Source organism: Anopheles merus, chromosome 3R (genome assembly GCF_017562075.2).
Source record: "Anopheles merus strain MAF chromosome 3R, AmerM5.1, whole genome shotgun sequence".
Lineage (NCBI taxonomy): Eukaryota > Metazoa > Arthropoda > Insecta > Diptera > Culicidae > Anopheles > Anopheles merus.
In genome coordinates, this window is record NC_054084.1 from 1,689,215 (window position 1) to 1,702,998 (window position 13,784).

Consider the following 13,784-nt stretch of genomic DNA (forward strand, 5'->3'; position numbering starts at 1 on the left):
CTATTTTCAATGAAATCAATTTGATCATCCGAAAACAAACGATCGTGCTGTAGCAATGGCGATCACTTATTCCATTATTAGCACCTCGTCATCGGCACCTCGTCGTTCGGAGCTTCAAAGGCTCCTCCCTAGCCCAATCCCAATCAGCATCAATTGAGCTATCATATTTTACGATTATTTCGCGTTTGCAAGACACCAAAGTCGGGGTAAAATGGTTTCTCACACGATCAGCTCTGCGTTTCTGCAAGGTGTCGGTACCACAAACACACGCCTAACCTCGAATGTGTGTTCCCACTGCACACTTTCACTCATGCTGGCAACCCAAGAGGGGAAGTCGAGCGGGGGTTCCGCCAAGGGTTGGCACTTGCACTTCTGACCGACCGTGTTGTTAACCTTCACACGAACCAGGCGGCATTTGTCGGCATTCGCTTCCAAGCATCGCGCCTGTGTTTGGGTTCTTCCGTTTTGCTGCTTCTTCTTGCTCTTGTCCGGGCGCATTCGAGCGCTGTTCTTGAGACACAAAAACGACATGAAAAACATAACAACATCAGCACAACATGCATGCGCGCATGCATAATGCAGTTTTCCAGTGCAAAGCGGGCAGCCGGAGGGGAATGGAAGGTAAGTCGTGCAAAACGGTGTGCTGTGCTGTTTGCCGTGAAACCGCAAATGCTTTCATGGGGCGCCTTGTAAAGGGTTTGTTTCCGCACGTCTTTGCCCCCGTCCCTCCTCCCCGGGGAGAACCTTGGAGCGGGAGTGTACCCGACCGGCAAGAATGAATTTCGATTCCGTCAAACGAGGAAGCTCGTTGGTTAATCGCCATTACGCACGCACGAACAGAGAGACGGCCGGTCGTTCGACGGGGTTTTACATACGCATGCACCTTTCCGGGGGCGAGGATGAGGTTGCATTCCCGGTGCGGCCGATGCATGCTGGGGTCGTTTGTCACTTTGGCGCTCGGGCTCGGATAGAGGGGCTCGGGGTTGGTTGATGGGGCAAGTGGTGGCAAATTTGTGGCGTGGCGTAGCCGGGCGTTTAATAAAGTATGCCATTATCGCGTGTTATGAAACGTTTTATTATCGAATTTAGCTCGTTTGGCGATGGCGTTTGGGTGAAGCGTGTCTGTGTGTGTGTGTGTGTGTAGTATGTGGTTGTGTTAGCGTTTTTGCGAAAAGGATGATGCGAACGATACGTTTGGCGCTTCCTGGGAGGTTGTATGGTTGCCGAACTCAGTGGAGGAACGGTTTGCTGGTTGTTTTACCATAAGTGGAACCGATCTTGTTCGAGACTTCTCTAAACCTATCATCATTGGAAAGTAGTCAGTCATCATCATTTGGAATCGCGTCATAATGATAAGTGTATCGCGTTAGTGTTTTCGCAATTCGGTTGGATCATGATGATGATGCGTGAACATTGCCAGAACATGAGCAGAGGGAAGTTCTTAACCTTTATAGTATTGTTTTAACGCCACAAATGTCTTCTCTTTGTATGTTAAACAAAATATAAAATAACATTCTCATAAACTTGCACTAACCATCTACCGGAAAGCGAAACTGATTTCACCTGGCAGCAAGATAACGGGGTCCATTCCGCGGGGCCCATTTCACGCTTGAGCCAAATGTGCAGCACGCGATTCATACTTCCCATGTGCAAGGGAAACCACCGTCCCCGTCGTTTCTTGGCCGGAGAAATTCAACGGAGCAAACTGGTGGGAAATGGGTCGAAAACAGCTGATTCGTGTGGTGTCGGAGTGTGTGTGTGTGTGTGTGTTTGTATGTGGAAAACAGTGTGTAAAACGGTTCCGGCTTCGAGTCACGTTCGCACACCTGCAGATTATATTTGACAGCTTTTGCTGTGTGGAAGAGACGACGAAGCAAGTCGTGTTTAACGGGTTAGAAGGTCAAACCGTGGAACGGTTAACGATGGTTGACGTTGCCAACTCGGCAAAGATGCGAATAAGTTTGAAATCTTTCTGTGTTCCGGTTTGTGGGAAAGATTGAAAGAGAAGCATAAATTTGTGCTGTAGTTGGCGAAGGGACTTTCATCATAAAATCGTTGGAATGCTACAAATGCTTCAATTGGAATTGATATCATTTCCCTTTACTTATCAATGAATGTTTATAAAAGCCAATTGTTGTTGTCTCAAGAGCGCCCTTTTAAGTCAACGAACGATACTTATTGATACGAATTATCTTTTGTGTACGTTCTCAAACCAGGAACTTTAATATCGGTCTTTCTTATTTTTTATTTACAGTCCATCAACAAGCGCTCGGTACAAAATCGGCCTCAACAGCCACCAGGTAAGCGGTTGGAATCGATTTGAAGTGGCGGACGGTGCCGCCGAGCATTGGCTGGAGACGCATTATTCAAGTGACCCTTCGTGAGAACAACTGGTCCATTCCATTCCCTTTCCTAGCCCACTACTCGCTACTAACTGTCCTGTGTAACACAATCCATCCACAAAACATTTCCGCAAGGAACAAGGCACGGAAAACAGAGCCGTCGCATGTGCGTGTGGACCCATTAGGACCACGTTGCGATGGTCATCTATAATGCACGGGCGAAACAACCGACAGGGCCACTTGATGATCCGACGCTCCGGACGGACGGTACCATCTTCATCGCCGAAGGACATCACACACACACACACACACACACACACACACACACACACACACAACGACACCGACATTACACACAAAGCTCAACTAATCATCGAGATAATGGGCCCTAATTGAACGAGTGGCCTGCGCTTCTGGACAGGCTTGACCACGACCCATGTTTCCCGGGGTATGATTAACAATTAATCTTATTTGCTAATGAATGATTGACCATTTCGTTTCCGTGCGGATGGACAACTTGGAACCGTTTCGGCCCTTTGGTCGGGGGTACGGGGGTTTCCGATTGCGATTCTAGCTAATCGTGCGGATGTGAAGCGGAGCGGACTTGAAAGAGGTACGATTGAAGCATAGACAAAAGCGTCACAGAGCTCTTAGCCGGAGGGGGGCAGATGCAGACAGCTATTACTGGAGTAGAGCTGTCCTGGAGCTGGAATAAAGCTAGACGGAGCCGTTCAGTGGTGGACCTAGCCTTGAAAGACATTTTCATAAAGTTGTCATTGCGTGGATCGTAATGGTAATGGTTCGTGGACAAATGAAGTGGAAGTTTGACGTCCACAACGGGCTGTCAATCGTCGAGGAGTCTTTAATCCATTGACTTGTTGAGAGCATCCCCTAATGGATTCACCCCGTAGCTGCATCCCATCAGCTGCGCTACGTGGTCAACGCCCGTCCCTTGAAAAAAGTGACCAACAAAGCCGATAAAACCCATCGCACCAGCAGGACTCGCAGCGTGTGAGCGTGTTATCTAGCTATCTACATCTCGCATCTTTATTTACTCCAAACCGCCCAAACAAGATAATTCCCGCTGCGCTGCGGAAAAGCGGAAGCGATCTTGGGTGTGTATGTGTGTGTGTGTGTGGGGAGGGTAGAAAATCCAGCAAATCACGCTCGTCTACAAATCCAACCGCTAATCGTTCTCATCATTCATAATTGTTCACTTCCTTGCAACGCCAACACGCGTGTGTTTGGGTGGCAGGGAGAGAGCACCACCGGACGTTGGGCAAGTGGGAAGCCACGAACACGTGCTGCCAATCATATTCTCCAAGATGCACACTAAAGATGTTGTGGAAAGGAGAAAAAAAGACTAGGTAAGAAGTCCTCAAATCTCATCTTCTTAACCACCCGAAGGCCTGACTCCACACCCGCCCCGGGAGCCCGTGCCCAGGGCTTTTCTGCCAACTCATCTCGCCGTGCTGCTCATCACTAGCTGGCTGGGTGGATGAAATGAGCAAAATGACGTGAGGCCTTACCATTCGGGGCAAATGTTTCCTTCCGTTCGGTGTCGATTGCATCGTTTCAGACTCTGTCAGGTGTGTGTGTGTGTCTGCTCGTTCGATTTGGGTCCCTCGCTCCACGTGTGCATGAGGGGAAGATGAGTCAGCTGTTTGCGTCCGTCCCTTCATTCGCACCTTCGAACCGTGGCTACCAGTGTTGTGCTGGTGCTGGTGCTTTTTTCCAATTACTATTTTCTTCCCGAGCTGCTGTTGCTGTTGCTGGTACGTGCGAACTTTTCAATAATAAACCCTCCGGGGCTGGATGGTTGATTTCTTATGATTCCGATTAACGATGAGTGTGTGTGAGAGAAAGAGAGAGAGTGTGTGTGAGTGGTGCCAAGGGTGGCAAACTAGCATCTGACAGTGGAGGAACAATTATGGTGGCCCACTGCTTCTCCTGTTCGTTGGCGAACAGTTTAGGGAAAATGCTCCTTCCTTCCCTTAACCTATGGATGGAAAGTGTTGCTGTGCGCGTTAACTAGCCGGCAACAGGGGCTGGAACAGGGAACGAACGAGCAGACGCATGGTTTACCTCTCACTCTCGCACGTTCGCTTTTTTAACGATCTACAAAACGATGAGAATTATCGTTATTATTATTAAGGATGATTTATCACATTTTATATCATATCTCCCTTCCCCAATGCCCCGTTACCTACCAGTCTGTTCCTACAGCCCTTGCTGAGAGTGTGTGTCTTCTGTTTGGTTCAGTTTTTCATCTTTACGGGCACGAATTTCCCGACCAGCTCGATTCGTTTTGGAATCATTCTCCGTTCGCTTTGCTGATGAGGCACTGCTTCTGTGTAGCACAGTTATTTGCAACGAAAGGGAAGGAAAAGGGAACAGCAAAGAAGGGGATTCTGAACAACGAGATGAACAAGATTGTTTGTTGAAAAGTACAGGAAAAGATTTTGATTGATTTTGCCTTCGATTGAGTGCTGAAAGTGCAATAAGATTTCATATTATATTGTCTCTAATGCACTTTTATTCACTTGCAATTCATATCTAGATAAGAGACTTTCCGGTTTTAAACTATTATAATCTTCATCCATTCGATTTGACAAAAAAATTGCTTTCATTCAGCAATGCTCGTACTGATCCTCCCCGATCGACCCTCCATCGATTGGGATTGTAAAGTGTACCAAATCTATCTTCAAACCGAACCCCGAAGGATAAATCGAATCAGACGTTCGAACGTCGACGCTTGTGCTTCCACCTGGCCCCGATCACACGCTGTACCAGTGTGTATGTGTTTCCCGATATATATGTGTGTGTGTGTCTGTGTGCCTGTGTTTGTTTACAGAGAACGAGGGAACTTACGCCTGAACCGGAGAACCTTTTTATATAATTACCAATAAACGTAATTGAATCGTGCGGCGGCCTGCCGCTGTTGCTGCATTCCCGCTGAGCGCAAGGGATGGCAGGGCAGCAAGCGGCCAGACAGCCCGGATGATTGGGATGAATTCTCTTAAAACCAAAGCTAAAACTGTTCACTGATTTATCTCGCTTTTCTCCCGGTCTCGCACCCATCGGTTGGCCGGACCAACTGGTGCTGTATCTTGGTGCCTTACAGCGCTTATCCACCGTTCCGCAGCGCATTGGGTGTATTGTCCTTGCAATAATGCCACCGAGCCCGCGTTCCACAGCTGGCAGCTGGTAAAATAGCGTATCATTTTATCCTGTCCACAGCGATATTACCTCCATCAAGCGGAGTGACTTTGCCCTTGTTCTGTGGCGGTTGCCTATGATGTGGAGAGAAGGATGGCAAAGGAGGGCAGACGGAAAGGAACACCGTGGAAGTTGAAAATTATGTCGCTTTAGTGGAAATTGGCATTTTTCGAAGCAATCAACATCCATTACTGAGATGGAGAAAGTTCCATATTTACTTGGTAGCAATAATTCTCCGGGATGTTTGAGTGCGTCATTTCCTTGATTAGTTTCCTGCCAGGATTAAGAATGTCCTCAAAATCCACTGTACGAAATTTTAAAATTAAAATGACAAAAAATGCATCACACAGGAGAAAAGCACACGTGTCACGCAACGCTTCCGAATGGTGCCAACCTGCGGTAATGCACCTTTTCTTTCTCACTGCCATTTGCACATTTGCATATACCTCTCCTCGGGGGCCGTGTCGTTACACGCACATTTAACAAGCGACGTGGTAGAGAGAGAGAGAGAAAAAAAACGCCTTCCACACGCACGAGAAATGGTAGCCGATAATTATCTTCCTTCGTGTTCGATTCCGAGACAGCCTGTCACATTTCCCATCATAAATTGGACGGATTTGTTGTCACCTGGACGTGTCGCACCGTCGTCGGTGGTGATGGGAGGTGATAGTGACGGGAGTGCGACGGGAGAATGTTGACAGATGACAACCGTTAGCAACCAACCACCAAGTGGGAGAATGAGCGGGGAAGGGGAGCACACGTAGGCGGGAAAGGGGTGCCCGGATAATTGCAAAGGTAATCTGTCAAAATGCGCGCCAATGGTGGGAACAGTGGTTCATCCATCTTTTAGCTTGGCGCTTTTGCGTGTAGCCTGCGTTGCGCCCAGAGGAAAGGAGAAGAAAACTGCCATCGGGCACGGCAAGTGTGAAGATTAAGCGGTCACTAATGACGCGTTTAATTCCCCCTCATTCCGTGCATAGGTGCATTTCTTTCCCATACGAAGGTGGCGACGTTTGGTTTGGCGGTTTCGTGCGCTGATAATAGGCGCGCTGATTGCGCGATTCCCTATCATCGTTAATTATTTTCTGTTAAATCTTTCACTGCACCGGAAGCGATGCACGCCCTTTTTTGTTGCGCTTTTTCCCACTCACAAGAGCGTGAGTTGTGGGATACTCTTTGGATGTTTTCTGGGCGGAAGAAATCGGTGCGAGTTTTCCACCTTGGCAAGGGTGAACGGGCAAACCGACCCAGACAGTGTGTTGAAGGAAGACACCACCCTTTAGTATACACACGCTTCAGAATGTCTTCGTCCGAGAAGTCATCATCAACCACACCCTGCAGCCAGGAGGGACCGGAGGAGTAGATGAGTTGGGTAAATATTTATCTTTCCCATATTAGTTAGCACTTCAGTAACGGCTGCAGGTTCGCCCCCGGGGAAGCTGAAGCTTCCCCCTTCTGCCAGTTCCCGTTGAAGTCATCCGCGAAATCTTAGCTGAAATCGAGCTGAAATCGTCGATTGTAGGAGCTCTTGCGTTCAGGGCTAAGGAGAAGTTCCACTTAGGGAAAAGCATTTTGTGAGTGTAGTTTTTGTTGCAGCTGTTTTGGTATCGTGTCATCTGCCTTTTGATTTGGTTTTGTAAGACAATATTTTTGTGTGAACAGTTGAATCATCGAATCTTACCATCAAGCATTTAACCATCTCCGAATGCTGCTAGAATTCCAAAGTTGGACGATTTTTATTGCCTCGGAACGGTAACTTTTAATCAAATCATGAATTTGATTTATGATCGTTGTTCCCCCATCAAGTTTGACCCACTTTACCGTTTAATCAAATGTTCAATTCTCGTAGTTTAGCTGCTTCGGAACCGTTCGTTGATTAAATTATGCTCCAACTTGGCTTATCTTGACGATTATCGTTCAGTACGGAATGATCCGATAGAGAGTGTATCTGTGTGTGTCTGGTGGGCTCCTTCATTCCTACTTAACTATTTATGAACTGATACTTAAAAGCTTGTTTCGTAGCTCCCCTTCCGACCTCTTCAGCATGCTATCCGGACTTTAATCAAAACACACCTGATAAGCGCTGGAATGTGGTGGAAACCGACAGGGTGAGCTGACCATTTCAGTCTATTTCTCGACCGCTGTTTAATTTTTGAATGAATCAACTTATCTCTAGAAATATCCGGATTAGGAAAAGCGTTCCTTCGCCTTTCATTCATGCGCTGCAGAGGTACAGGATAGAAGCTATCGAAACAAATAAAACTAATAATGTTTACGGCCAGATAATCGAATCTTTACGGTCAGCTTTAGCATTTCCAATTCTATTAGCCTGATAAGATTGCATTGCAGTTTCGATCTTTAATAAGGGGTAAGGTCATGGCATGAATATATTGAACAGGTTCTTTCTGTCAGGTTTGTGTAAACTGAAACAAGAAAATGACCAGTTGGAGTTGAACCTTCATTTTTCTTTTGCTTCAAACCAGCAAAGCAAGTCAGCTTGTCTTACAAGCTCTCAGTACTGACAGCGTATTATCGCGTTCAACGATGCTTCCGCTGCTTCCTTCCTGCCATGATTCCGTCTTTCGCTTTTGATAGCCGTCTTGCTGCGAGCGTCGTGCAGGGCGGCTATCGCTTACTCGCAGAGTGAAAATTGCTCAACACTTCCCACTAATCGATTCATTCGATCGTCTATCATTGAGCTGTTGGCAGAAGCTCCCTATTAGCATTCATCTCCGATTTCAACGGGATGGAGGGAACAGCGCAAAGATTATTACAAAGAAGTTCCATGGAACGGTTTATTGCATGAATGGGATCTACAGCAACAAAGCAGCTGTGAGTTAAAAAAGATCTACAATAGAAGGCTACAACAAGAGCACTTCCTGGAAATATCCAGCACAACTTTGTGTAAAGCTGTACGTAGGTTGTCTTTGTAGGCTTCATTATTAATTATTCCTTTTTTCCCCAAGTCCAAGACCTTTAGCAGACTGTTTATTCCACTTTTCACCTACACTGAATTAGAACATGTCTGTCGGGGTTTGTCCCATCCCAGGTCACAACCCCACGCTAAGGAGACCCACCTTCGCACCACTAATGGGACAAGCCTCCGGCCTGGGACGGGCAGGGCCAATGGCCAAGAAAAAGGCCCCGATTTACGCCCCCGTACCAAAATAGACCCGGCCCGGCCCGGCCAGTTTATTATTTATTCCATGTTTGTCAGGTTATTAGCGCTTCAATGATGAATCGATAATGAAACGGTCTCACTGCAGGCACGGCTCGGTACTTAGTGTGCTGGGAGAGGCCTCCTGACATTGGTATGGAACCCAAGCAAACACCGAGCTTGAACGCACACCTTTCGGAACACTTTTGGCGTGCAGGCCGGGCAATGGGCAAAGCGGCAAAGGCACGAAATTACGCTCAGAATCTCCTCCGGCTTAAGGTTTATGGGGTCCGCTTAGGGGGGGCTTCGCTTAAGTGTTTGACAAGTGGTTTAATGGAAACGGCATATCGCTATCGATTTGGTTGGTTGGCAATAAAAAGAGAGTGCATTAAGTGACACATAAAGCAGTCGGCAAGTGATCCGCACGGGGCGGCACTAGCGGAGCGGGATTTGCACGGGAAGCACGAAGAATTGGAAACGGAATCAATTCACTTTTACGACGCCGTTGATCCACTTTACTGACCAAAGTGGGTTGTTTTTCGGAGCCAATTGCAATTGATGTTTGTCGTAATTCGTATTCTTTCGGAGGAAGTAGTTGCTGCTTTTTCGCTGTTCTCTTCCCATCCGCAAGCCCCATTCTTGAAGAAAAGAAAGGCGATGGTTTGTTGGTGAGTGGTCCAATCTTCAATCACCTCCAAATCTCTTGCAGGGTCTGCGTCGCTGACTCATACGTCAATTAAAATCCGCTCATGTCAGTCCGCTATCGGCAGGGAAAACGTGATCTCAAAATTATTTCACACTTTTGCCCACCGCGACGCCGTGCCAGGCGCGGACCATTAGTGGACAGCTTATAATTATTCATGAATGGAGCCGTTGATGGCGATTGGAAGCCGAGAGTGCGTCATGCCGAGTGCGGTTGGGTGGGTTGGGATTTGGGGCTGGCTGGCTAGGTTTTATGATCGCTTGTCAAAAACGTGGCCGATGATCGGGTAACAAGACACTGGCTAGACGGGGGCTTGGGGCAGAGTTTGAGCGAGCGACAAGTTCAACCGGCGAGATCGTACGTTCGCATGGGGAGAGCGGTGTTTCCTACCGACCGTCGTTGTGTGCTAATGGGTTTACTTCACCGTTTAATGCTATTCAAAGAAGGAGCTGCTCTTGGCTGTCAAGTACCCCCCACCCGGGTCCGTGGGTCCCTGCAAAGACTCTTTCTTGTGTCAAAAATATTGTATCTCCCCTCTTGTGTGCGTACAGTAGAAACCCATCAGTGCGACCCAATCAGTGGAGGATAAAAGTAAAACTCATTCTAATAATGGGCAAGTTTTTTGCACAACAAAGTTTGAGGGATTTTTTTTTCGGCGAACTCGACACACCATATTTACACTCGTGAGTTGCTTATGTAAATATTTGGAGCGTGCACCAAGGCCTGCGTGAGTGCTATTGGCAATGTCCTATTAAGGAGGCGATTTTTTAAGCTCCAAATTAAGGTTACATTGGCCCTGGTCGATTTACCAGGTTGGACGAGATGCAGTTTATTTTGGGATGTTGATTGTATACCCTTCCCTTTTCCTTCTGTAGCACTACGTGCCAAGCGATGTGTGCAAAATGCAGCTGAGAGCTTTAGTACCTGGAATTACCGACCAACTGCGGCAAAAAAAAGTAGACATGCCACACGAAAATCGAGTGCATCTACCTTTATGTTTCTCCCCTTTGATGCCTCCCGCATGCAGCTGGGCCAAATAGCCTCACGATATCGCGATGGTACCACACGCTCCACGCGTTCGTGGATTGTTTGTGCACGCAAACGTCGTGGCGCCTGTTGGTGCGTATAAATGACAACAAACTGTAGGCAGCCGAGCCGGGAGACCCAAAGTCCAACCGGCCAGATGGTCACGGGATGGACTCATGGGTGCTAGTGCCGTGGTGCCGTCTCCCGGAGGGTCTGTTGATGCTGTTTTAAGCGTGTGTTTGCATAAGCAAATAGCTTCCGTAAACTCCGGTTCGCGTTGCGGCATGTTAGCCGGCGTCAGGTGGCATGTGTTTAGAAGGTTTTTTAGGCTGAGGTTTTGGAACGTTTGTGATAGTAAAGGCAAGATCTTGTGTGAAACAGTTTAAACTACAGAAATAAACTAGTTTAAAATGAATCCGAAGTAAAGCTAGGCGGTTGACTCTTCTTCTTCGCACTGTAAATCGTACTTTAAGTAGGAAATGAAGCGAGCTAGATGTACAAAAGGAGCTAATTTTTAAATCAAGTTTCTACGTTTGAATGAGCTGTATTCTTTCAATTAAATGGTGTCTGAGTAGACCACGAGCAAATAACCTCAATTGAGAGCTTAAATTAGGATTCGATTTCAGTGGTGCCATTATCATATGATTTGGAACACATAGCACCTCAGAATGATGGATTGGTTGAGCTATTCTAATGCGTTCTTTGCTTCAATTAAAGCCTCGTACGCGACTGCAAATAAAAAACCAACCGCTACCGAGGTTCAACTCCCAATGTCCCCGATACTAGGGAACGAGTTCAATTCACCGAGTTCCCGCGTGTGTGTAGCGTCACAGCCGTGTACAATAACTCAATTAAGATCATTCATCCCTCGTGAGTCAATCCATCATCAGCCAGAAATAATGGCATTGTGGTTTTCGGGTGACTTTGAAGCGCAGACAAAGCGAGTAAGCGAACAAGAAGCAGCGAACAGCGAGACAAAATAATGAATCCGTAGCACAGCCATTCTAGGAGGAGATGTGTATCCAGCTTTCCTGGTACCAGCGGAAGACTCTGGCAGGTCCAGGTTAAGACGTCCTTTTGTCCTTGTGATACCTTCGGAACTCTGGGTTTTTTTCCTGCTATTCTCGTTCATGCAGCAGCGTATAATTCGCCCGTAACGAGCCACACAATGGTACTCCTAATCGAATCCTTTTTCGTCCCCATCATGCACACACACTCACTCACTCCTTTCCACGTGGCCGTCTAATGAGAAAGCGGAGGGATATCCTCCGGTCGAGCGTCGCGCTCAGATGCATGCACAATGCGCACCTAATTAGCACCGTCTATCCAAATTAGAACTTGCCATACTCACGCGAGGTCCATTGAATGCTAGTAGAGAGGTGGTTCGTTAATTCTGGGTTTTTTTTTCATTCTTCTGTTCACTCACTCTTAATTCAGCGCTTCAGGTTCTGTGCAAGGCGTTGACTGTGGTCTCTGAATTCAAAGGTCTGCTGGTGCTTTACAACCTTTTCTCACCCCTTTTCTTGTGTTCTTCCAGCACGGTTACAAGGGCTTACACTCTATCTCACCTGCTCGGGTCCGTCCGGGTTGTTAGATCCCGCATGATCCTCTTTTCTACCGATCTGGTTCTGGTTTATCATGTCTAGCAAGATGTTTCGCTATGAAGGTAACCTTTGTAGCATATGCTCCGAGCTTGCACACACATTCATCAGCGACAGCAGGGCTTGAAGAAGGTTGGCGCAGTTGTTGAATTTATTACTCAACACTTTTTTTTCGCTCCCTCCACTTGCGCGCTGCGTTCTTGAAGGCTACATGAGCTTTAACGGCGAGCAGCGATGTAAAATAGACATGGTGAAGCGAAGCGATAGTTCAACCTTATTCTTCACCTTGTTTTAAGCACTTCGCAGGGAGATATCTTCACATTTGGTGCTCTTTCTCACTCATCCCCGGAGCGATTAGATAGTCGCGCTCCATTAGGGGTCTGGTCGAGAAATTTGAGGACGAGGTCGTCATGTTTCCTTTCCTTCTTTCAAACGCTTGGAAGATGGTGCGTTAGTTTTGTTGTTGTGTTTTCTCGTACGAGCTTTCGTAAGGAAGTGTTACAGCGTGCAAGGTTTACCCATTAGCACATCCTAACACTTTCGCCGCCTGTTGACTAATAACTGACAAACGGGTAATAAAGGGAAGAAGGAAAAAGAGGAGAAAAAAACACTAACCATGTAATGGACGCGTGTTGATACACTCACCTGGATGCTAATCGGATGGCCGTCCGTCCTGATGGCGCTTGGAATGTGTACATTCACACACACACACGCTCATCACACACAACCTGCTGCTCAAGCAAAATCTTTATTATGATGTTTGTACATGACTATTAACACATCTGCCTCCGGGGGAAGGGTTGGGGCATTGGTTGAAAGTTTAATGCATTTTAATGTAATCGAATGCAGTTTGGCTCTCATAACTCGGTGGATAATTAATCTTTTTGAAATAAAAAAGACGAACCAATCGCTCGGTTTAAGACGGTTAAGATAGCGTAACGTCAATAATTCATAAGATAAGATGCCACTCCGGGCGTTTGATCGAGCTTGGCGTTTTGATAACGCGTTAAAGAAAGAGGTAAGACAACAAGCTCTCCAGCCTCCTGCTGCTGGTGGAAACTGGTTTCACGGTTTGTTAACGAGATTATCGCAGAGTTGGTGTTAAATCTGCTAACTGGATAATAAGGTGATAAATGGAGTCGAGACTCGCTGCCAGATGGCTCTGAATGCAAATCGTTACTGGCCTTGAGAGAAGGTGAGTTTTACGGTGTTTTGTTGGAAAAAATCCAAACATTATTTCCCACTGTCCCACACGGTTTGTAGCCTTCGCGGGCCGTTGTGACCTGCAGCAGCATTGAAATCTTTTGCCAGACTGAAGTCAACACGCCAGTCGCGAACGAAAGGGAGTGGAGCCCGGGAAACGGCAAACGGCGGACGCTTTTGACAGTTAGCCTCTTCACGTGACAAATTCCTGGTGCTTCTGGTGGTTTTTCGGTCGCCGTCCCAACCCATGCCGCAGCAGCTCCATCCATCATCGTTTCAACGAGCCGGCGATGACGGTGAGCGGTTGTTGATTGGTCGTTTTTCTGTGGAGGGAAACGTTGGGGGAAAGCCTCACTCGCGGCAGGTGAAATATGTTCACTTGAAGCATCGCCTTGCTGACAACACGACCCAGATACGTGAGCGAGAGAGGGAGAAAGAGAGAGAGAGAGAGAGCGCGCAGACTACCGCCCTCGGGACGCCGGGAAGAAGCAAATGCAACATTCATCACAACGAGTCCCTTCGTGTGGGTCGCT

The 13,784-nt window shown here is 47.3% G+C and overlaps 1 protein-coding gene across 1 annotated transcript in view; it reads left to right on the plus strand.

The window, feature by feature from the left end:
* Positions 1-13,784, plus strand: part of LOC121595897 (LIM domain transcription factor LMO4) — a 166,735-nt gene that overhangs the window by 33,309 nt on the left and 119,642 nt on the right. The window contains exon 3 of the mRNA XM_041920283.1: positions 2,255-2,300. The gene's annotated coding sequence lies outside the window, so the exon portion shown is untranslated. The remainder of the gene's footprint in view (positions 1-2,254; positions 2,301-13,784) is intronic.